This window comes from Mytilus galloprovincialis, chromosome 3, assembly GCF_965363235.1.
Source record: "Mytilus galloprovincialis chromosome 3, xbMytGall1.hap1.1, whole genome shotgun sequence".
Taxonomy (NCBI): Eukaryota; Metazoa; Mollusca; class Bivalvia; order Mytilida; family Mytilidae; genus Mytilus; species Mytilus galloprovincialis.
In genome coordinates, this window is record NC_134840.1 from 91425127 (window position 1) to 91435587 (window position 10461).

Here is a 10461-nt window from a genome sequence, read left to right on the forward strand (position 1 = left end):
TAGGGAATAGGGAATAGGTAACGAATAGGGAATAGGGAATAGGTAACCAACTTGACGCCCATCTTTTATTACTTCTTTATGTGTCATATTACCTTTCGATTAAAAACTGGTGTTTATTTAAATGTTTCATTGAACAAACACAAATGTATCACAGTCAATATTGTATCTATATTTGTTATCCATTTAAATTGACTGCTTGATAAAATACTTTGACTTGACATTTTTATTCCGAAATTCCGCATATATTATATCATTACTTACAAGTATAATAAAGTCTGTCTTGTATTCCTGTTATATTCCTAATATTTTCTTATATGGTTACCTCGGGTTCATTTATTAGAAACCTTCATATAAGGGTAAACATCAGGGTTTGGCTAATTGCAGAGGAGCATATCTTTATTTGTTGACATTCCTATGTGGACCAAAGGTGCGCTCTTTTTTTGTGTGTTATATTCATAGTCTAATAATACAACATTCATCAAAGGGTACCAAAAAAAATAAGCTAAATTCCAAATATTTTCCAAATAACTAGATATTAAGTAAATTTACAAAATAAGACGTAGCTGAAAATAGAATGAAATTCAAAACAGTGTGGCTGTGGCCATTGATTGACACATTAAATTCATGTATTGCTGGTAAACTATTAAGTCAGTGATTCCGTTACCACAAATTGCTGAAACCTTTACTAAATTCGTCTATACATATAAAGATCTGATATCGAAGTTTGGTTGTACTTTCTATAGAAAACTTATTTCAAACGGGATGGTACATCCTCATTTTACGGAGATGTTGTTTTCCGTGCCCGGTAATGTAGAAACGGTCCTGGCAATTCTTATCACTCTTCAGATACACGTAGTCTAAAAGGTTACCAATTCAACAATGTAATCAGATCTTTGAATATTGTTTATTTGGTATTATTATTGATTGTGTTATCAATAAATGAAAAGCAAACAAAATATTATTGTTTTATACATATGCATATGCATCGCTGTATAATCTGTGGATATTTTTTGGCATTGCACAAGGACATGTTTTTCTCTTACTGTTTATAACGTATTTACACTAAATTCATGCGTGGAAACAATGAAAGTAGATAGTATTAATCGATCATGAAAGAAAACAATAATACACCAGATCACTTTACAACTGTAGGGACAAAGTTAAAATAACACAATGAGAACGCATAGAAACTGCAAATTAACAACAATATCATCTCTCTTTTTTGTCTTTGCTCCATTGTGTTGAATTGATTGTTTGGACACCAATAACAAACCGGAATTCTAGGTCTGTTTATCCTTCTGGAGCAGGATTATCACATCCCTTTTTGGCGGAGTTCGTGTTCTTCTTTACATCTCTATGTAGTGTTTTGTACACTTATTTGTCTTTTCGTAGTACCTTTGACATATCACAGACGTTGAAATGTCACATTGGTATCATTAATCTCTTCGATAAAAAAAAATCCAAGAATATTTGACCAAACTGAATTTTAAATCATTATTTTAGATCATATCCAAATTTCAAACATATTTTACACAGTTGAGTAAATTTCGTCCACTGAAACCAATTTATTGTATAGATTTGTCTTATTAGTTTTAGCAGATTGTCAGAATATAACTCAATTTAGTCTCATCAGTTTAAACACATGTATAATTGCTTGAGATTGTTTCATTAGATTAAAAAGGTTTGCATCGCATTGTTAAGGTTGAATCTCAAAATATAAAACATTTACGAAGTATTATCTTAGTTTGTCCTTTATCTCAGCTTTTGTTTATTACCTTGATTTGCCTTTCTAATCAAATTAAACTTCGTAAAATTAACTCATCATTGATCTCAGGGTTGAAAGTTTGCACGACATATGCGCGTTTCCTCTACAAATTTATTACCATGAGTTTAATTATGTTCGTTGATAGTTTTACCTCTTTTTGTGACTTCTTATCATCTATCTTTTCAATATGCAGTGTATCCTTGTAAAATATTTTAAACAGGGGTCAGATCACCAATTCGCTCCTTCCAATTTAGAACGTATGTAAAAGTAGCCCTACACAGACAAAAAATCGTGCTTTTGATGTCATTGTTTACTTAAACTAACCAACAAATTTCCGGAAATGAAACTTTTGGTGAAAGAAAAATGTAGAAAGGTGATACATGTACAATACAAGACATACCTGGATTCTAATAAGTTAAAATTACGTTACAATTTTAAGAAAGCTGTGGAAATGCAAAATTTGGTTCAATAGATAGGGATTTCGAATTGGTGGTCTGACACCTAAACAGTATCAGGAGTTTGTCTCATTTTCGAAAGTTTTTTCGCACTTTTGTTGTCATGCTAGACGTTACGAAAGAATCACGGAAAACGATATCCTATATTGTATACGGATTAACAATATTCAGTGTCTTGAATACATACATTTAAAAAGTTGTTCCAATCAACACTGAACTTTCAAGCAATATGAGTGTAAAAAAAAACGGTTGGATAGATGGGTCACCTAGAGATAAGGTTCATATGGAATTGCAAAAACTAATACAAAAATGTGCTGAATACGTCGCGCGGTTGTAAGCATAACTTAACTTTGTAACAAACAATTCTATAACAGAAATCCGAATGAAGACACATATCATATAAGAAAATATAGTTTACACACTATCTTGCTCCTTTAAATTATTGTTATATGTTCTTAAAAGTTAAACTGTTTTGGATTAAACAGGAAAAGGTAAAATAACAAAAAAAAACTCAAATTCATATCGAAAAGTCCCTTATCAGATGGCAAAAACAAAAGCTCAAATACATCGAACGAATCGAAAACAACTTTCATATTCCTGAATTCGTAGAAGCTTTTCTTATGTAGAAAATGGCGGTTTGAAAATGCCATTATGTCAAATTGTCCAGATGCAGGATAAAAGCAACAGTAGTATATCACTGTTCGAAACACTTTCAGGAGATGTTTTGAAATTGTGGATTTTCACATGAAATTAATTGCGTCTTTTTTCTGTATTTCCATATAATTGTTGCTCCATCATCATGTTTTCCTTTTTTGGTACTTAAACAATGTTGACTAATACTTTCAATTTCACTTCGAATATAACTTGGTTCTACAAAGTGGTATAACCTCCCCGTTTATAATGGCCAATTATTGGTTACTGCTTGCAATGTTCCCTTGTGTACTAACATTCAATCAGCAGTGTTACCGACTCGGTTGTAGTATTGTAATGTACGATACCAATTTCAGTGTGCGCTTCACGAGTTATCACGTCCATCGGGCAACCTTTTTGCAAAAAAAACATGGGAAATAAAAAAAATGAAGCTTTTAGACTATGATGAAAGAAACAATACAAGTATTAGTCTGAATGTATCAAAAGTTTCTTTTATCTATCTCAATGGATTTTAATGTTAGAAATCGTGCATGGCTTATCAGTTTCACCAGTATTGAACTGAGTTGGACTTCTGCTATTCATGCTTGTCGTAAGCATATACATTTTGACAACAGAAATTGCAACAGAATCGCAGAACACTTGTGTTATTGTTGTATATAAACATAGTTCATTACCTCATCTGTTATCCAAATCACCGGTATAAAACCCTACTTAGAAATATAACGTTGCTCTAAAGGACATATTTAACATAAATACCAGACTGTTAATCCTCTTAGTAGATATTAGTACACGTACTCATATATACCCGATTACGTGATCTTGTTATTGTCATTTTTATTCACCGCATTTTACCTATGCACTTGTTAACCTGAGTTTTTTTTTTTTTTTATCCTAGAGAGGTTTTGTGAAACAATCTTTTTCTTGTGCTTTTGGCATTTTTTGTGAAACTTAAATACACATATACATATGTTGCCCATTCAGTTCATTGAATATTAAAATTCCATAAAAGAATTCGTACATTCAGTACAGACATATTCATTTCTGATCTTAGAAAATGCAACCCATTTGACTTTCATCTTTGGCGTTATGGAATAGAAAATCAAAGGGTATTGGGTATCAATCCATGACATAAAAAATCAGTATATGCTCAACAAACAAAAACACACAAAAAGTAAAGAACAGGACTGTTATTGCTGTATTTCATTTCAAAGTCACAGTAAGGCCTTCAACACGGAGCACAAATTCTCTCCTCACTGCAAGTTTAAGACGACCCCTAGCAACGGCTTGAGCGGATTTTTTTGCAAAAATAATTTGGATGTGTCTTTTTTTCGACTGATGTTACCCGATTATATTCCAGTTTTAGTTGTTTTTATTTCATATCAATTTGATTATAGACATTCACATTAGCGTACTTTGGTCTAGGATGAAAAATTCTCATACCAAAACGATTAGTTAAGGGGAATCATTCGCCATCCTGGATATAGCAGCAAATGATCGGTCCACTTTTTTATTTAAGTAAGCCAATTTTTAAGGATGCAATTCATTTGTGTCAGATGTTTTACGAAAATTATTTGATTTAATCTAATAATAACAACTGCATTTACCATTTACCAGAATTGTGTTTATTTAATCATTTGTTTAAAGTTTTCTTTATAAGTGGAGAAAATTCGGTATTTATATTTGGTAAAGAAATGTTCAGTATTTTATTCTATTTTGTTATATAGCAAGAAAAAGGTACTTTTTTGTTATTGTTTCTTTTCAGTTTATATAAATGTAAGATCTATCTTCTTACATCTGATTTTAAAGTTCTATAATTTATTGTTCGTTCTATTCACGTGAACTTGGTATATTTCCTACAAATTGTTTCATTTTCACAACTACAATCTGGGTAACCTGATAGTTTTGATATATTTTCTTTATCAACATAACATAACTCATGCATGTAAAACTTATGTCACGTTTTATTTATACCCAGTAAAATTGTAGGTGTACTATAAAATCACAATTCAAGATATAGATAAAGGTAATACGGTACGAAGTTAGTTAAGAAATAATTCATGGGGGCTTGAATATATCGTGATTTTACCACGGGTTGGCCCTTTATGACAAATATTTTACCCCTGAGCGATAGCGAGGGGTAAAATATCGGCATAAAGGGACAACCCGTGGTAAAATCTAGATATATTCAAGCCCCCATGAATTATTTCGATTCTGATAGGACACATACGGCAATTCTTTTGGATCGAAGAGCTCTAGGTGTAGGCAAATATTTGCCGTTCCCATAAATAAACGCACTAATAAACTAGCGTAAAAGAACGGAGCAAACTGCATTAGTGACATGCTTAAACTATTTAAAATAATGTATTTAGACAGTTTTGGATGAATTTGAATGATAATTTATTTATTTGTCTTATATGATGTACAATAAAGGGCTTTTGCCACATTTTAGCATCATTTGTGTATGTTTCCTTGTGATGATTTTCGGATTCACAAGCGTGTATTTTCCCGTAAAATGCTTGCATTCTAACGTCATTGTTCTATGACGTCGGGTATCTCATTCATAAAAAAGCATATGACGTGGGAGTACAATCGGAACAGCACTGGCAATATATTCATATTTTACCACGGGTGTGTACTCAAAGCGTTTGAAGGACGTCATGTTAGAATTAAGATTATAAACTCTATTATAAAACAATAATAATGATATGTGTATTAGTATTTAATGTTTAAAGATATATTATGTTGTTCGTAAAATGTGCTTATATCTACATCATTTGGTCTCTGGTTGATAATTGATTTATTGACAAACAACAATCATACCATATCTTCTTATTTTTGATATTTCCATAAAGCAAACATATATATAAAAGACAGCGACAATGTCTATTTAGGAATGAGGACTACTTCTCCTGTGATGTGATATTTTTTGTTTATATCTTTTATTTTTTTATTCAAGCGTGACTGGTGAGTCTTTTGAAGATAAAACACTCGTCTGGCGTAAATATGAAATTTCAATCCTGGTATCTATGATGAGTTTATTTACTACTTTTTTATAACTATTTACACCACTGGTTCGATGCCACTGCTGGTAGACGTTTTGTCTCCGAGGGTATCACCAGCCCAGTAGTCAGCACTTCAGTGTTGACATGAATATCAATTATATGGTTATTTTTATCAATTTCCTTTTTAAAAACTTTGAATTTTACGAAAAAAATAAGGATTTTCTTATCCAAGGAATAGACTAACCGTATTTGGCACAATTTTGGGGAAATTTCAGTCCTTAATTCTCTTCAACTATGTACTTTCATGGCATCATTACTATTTTGATCTGAGCGTCACTGATGTGTCTTGTGTAGACGAAACGCGCGTCTGGCGGCTTAAATTATAATCCTTGTACCTTTGATAACTATGTACACTACTGGGTCGATTCCACTACTGGGTCGATTCCACTGCTGGTGGACGTTTCGTCCTAGAGGGTAACACCAGCCTAGTATAGTCAGCACTTCGGTGTTGACATGAATATCAACTACATAGTCATTTTTTTATAATTTTTTGGTTTACAAAACTTTTAATTTTATGAAAAAACAAACTAAGAATTTTCTTATCCAAGGCATAGACTACCTTAGCCGTATTTAGTACAATTTTGGGGAATTTTGGGTACTCAATGCTCTTCAACTTTGTACTATTTTGGCTTTATAAATATTTTGACCTGAGCGTCATTGATGAGTCTCATGTACACGAAACGCGCGTTGTTAAATTATAATCCTGGTACCTTTGATAACTATTATGTCTTTTTATCCTTTGGTAGATTTTTGATATTTTTATTAAAACTAAGATATGCTTACATCTTCATTATGATATCATAGTTTTGAAAATTATGCAAATAAAACCCAAAAAAAAACCACCAGCATATCATAAATTTCATGCGTACTATGTACTGAGCAGTATCCTCGGGGACTGATAGTCCACCATCAGAGGTATCGACTCAGAAATGTAAAAATGAAAAACGATCGACATGGTATAAATTGCATGCGTCCGAATTGATTTTTTTCCTGAAAATTCACTAAGTTTCTTATTCGTATTGATATTTTTGTCTTCAATGTACAGGCAATCTGGGTTAATTTACGAGACCTTTATAGGTTCGCAATGAGTTGAGTTAACCATCATTCATTCCTTCCCATAGTGAAACCCTACTGTCTGTGCATGCAATAACTTCTAAGCTAAGAATCCATAAAGATTGACTTTGCCATCCCTGGAATACTCACGTCTGGGAATAAAAATTAAAGCAACAAAAAGAACCGAACTCCACGGAAAATTCAAAACGAAAAGTCCTTTATCAGGTGGCAAAATCAAAAACCCTAGACACATCAAACGAATGGAAAATAACTGTCATATTCCTGACTTGATACATGCATTTCCTAATGTAGAAAATCGTTCATTAAACCTGGTTTAACAGCTAGCTGAACCTCTCGCTTGCAAGACAGTCCATCATATTGGAACCAATGTCTGAGCAAAACAAACTGACATCATAGGTATAAATGTTAAAAATTGAGATACTGCATTCCATCGCTAAAGTGAGCGGTAGTTTGGCTCTGCGAAATGTATGAAAATCCAAGTCAAATCGGAATGGGGACTTTAAATCCGATTCCTCATTTAAGATGAGTGTCACGCTTCTTGTACATTAAAGAACCCTTGTAGTAACTCAGTAAGTTGTCTGTTTAATTTAATTATTAGTATGTCGACAAAAAAAATCCTAGAAACTGTATCAAGGATATTTCGTTCGTTCATCTTTGGTTGTGGCTCTTAAATAAATAATTTCATTTTAATGCATACACAAATTATCCATTAGTTAAGAATACGAGTAACAAGTGTTTAAAGTCTGACACATACATACTTATGAAATACATTTCTTAAAAACAATATCTGTTGTTTTGATCATTGCGTTTGCTTTGGTTATTATTTATTTTCTATATTAATGTCATATCAAAAGTTAAAAATGTAAAGTGAATAAACCGACTACTATTTCTGTTTGCTTTTATTCATTTCACATTCCGCTTTTTTACTTTATACGTATTATAAACTTTAAAAGATTTAAATCAAGCTGTTTGTAACAAAACGAAGAAGTACTTCTTTGGTTTTTCATATTCATGTTCTTTAACTTCGTGTATGATTTGGTCTTCAAGCTATTTTTATTTAAGCGCCAATGATGAGTGTTATGCAGACGAACCACGCTTCATGGCGTGTTTTAATTTGTTTACTTTCAATAACTGATCATAAGTGGGATAAAATTCTCAAGATCATTAACCTTCGCACATTCTGTTAGATTTGGCGAGTTTCTATTTAATTTGATACTGTTAGTACTAAAATTGATTTAATTTATCTTTGTTCGCAGTTCTTAATTTTTCAAAACTTCTTTGTGATATATTTTATTCGTAAAGATTCTAAGTTAACTAATTTTAACAAAAGATGAATGGATGTATGATTCCACTGCAAAAATCTGACAAAAAGTGTTCTGCTATCATCATTTACGGTTATATTCAAAAGAAAGCATCAATTTTAAGAAATAGACCCATTGATCAGTGATAAACTTATATTATTGTTTTTAGATCAGGCATTGCGTCGGTTATTCTTTTAAGGACTATACTTTGCTAATTTTTAGCATTAATATCGATATAAGAATATGAGGCGACATGATTTACAGTAATCGATACTAAAGTGTAGGGCGGCATGGTTTACAGTGATCGACTATTATATGTTTGTAATGATTGTCATGTTTGTCTTGAAACAATCCAATATTTGGATTTTACACCAATAAAATGATTTGATTTGATTTGATTTGATTTGACTATAGAGTAAAGGGTGGCATAGTTTACAGTTATCGATATAAGAGGGTAGGGTGTAATGGTGTACAGCCATCAGTAATAGAGTGAAGGGTGGCATAGTTTCGGTCATCGAAATTAGAGTGTAGAGCAGCATGGTTTACAGTAATCGATATTGGAGAGTAGAGCGGCATGAGTTACCGTAATCTATATAAGAGTGTAGGGTGGCATGATTTGCAGTTGTCGATATTGTAGCCTAGGGCGGCATGATCTACATAAATAGATATATGAATGTAGAGCGGAATGATTAGATTTACTGCAATAAATATTAGAGTGTAGGGCGGCATGATTTGCAGTTATCGATTTTAGAGTCTAGGGCGGCATGGTGTACATAAACTTAGATATATGAATGTAGGGCGGAATGATTTACTACAATCGATATTAGAGTGTAGGGCGGCATGATTTACAGTAATCGACTTAAGAGTGTGGTACAGTATGATTTATATTTATCGATATTAGAGCGGCTTAATTTATAGTTATCGATATTAGAGAGTAGAGCGGCATGATTTACAGTAATCGGTGATAGAGCAGGGCGGCAGGATTTACAGCAATCGATATAGTAATCGATATAAGAAACTAGGACGATATGATCTGCAGAAATCGATTTTAGAGTGTAGTTACGGCATGGTTTTCAGTAATCCATATTGGAGCTAGGACGACATGGTTTACAGAAATTAGAGTGCAAGATGGCATTGTTGGCAGTAATCGATATTGGAGCTATGACGACATGGTTTACAGCAATCGATATAAGGGTGTAAGATGGCATGGTTTGCAGTAATCTATGTTAGAGATAGGACAGCAATTTTCATTTTCAAAGGATCAAAATGATAACTCGGATCATTTATAAATTTACGGGCTTTTTAAACAACATCACCGTTTAGAATGATGTGATATCCCGTTTTTAATTTTAAAAAATTTAGAAACAGCCAAAACATTCTTACCAAATATTTGTGTCAATGAAAGAATTTGGTAACGGGTAATTATTATATCTTTCGTCTCTTTTTATAACTGATTATATGCGTTTTGTTAATGTTTCCCTCTTATTATATAATAAGCTCCGTATGTGTTTTTTTTTTTATTATTATTTAATTCATTTGTTGATGTTTAGGATTTATTCCCTATCTCATAAAAACTCTCCTAACTATTCTTTCGTTAACTGCAAAAACAGTTTTAATTTATGGCCACTAAATACTCAATGCATGAATGTCAATGTACTATGGTACTATCAAACATTACCGAAATATATTATCTCTGATATTAAATCAAAGCTTTTCAGATAATTTAAATTCTTGAAAGGTTTCGTATTTACATTCCATAAAACTTATTAAATGTAATAATAAAAAAATTCGAGTTTTTGAGCAGGTGCCAAACCTTAAATTGAACATTAAAAGGACATGTCGGTACATAATGCACAATAAATACATACATATGAAAAGAAATATTAAATATTGAACTGGAAAGGCATCTAGCCACATTCCTAAGCTTATTCAAGTAGTGGTTGTATTGTTGTAAAATTGCCAAAGGACCTGATTTGATTTATGATTTTAACCTTCAAAATAGTATGTGTATTCATCCATACTATCCTTTTATTGTATGTGAAAACAACCAAATTCCACAGACATTTTATTTAGTATTACGACAAATAAGGGTTTTGACCAGGTAATAAAAACTTACTATTATTGATAGGGGTAAGGTATAGCTTCATAGCTTT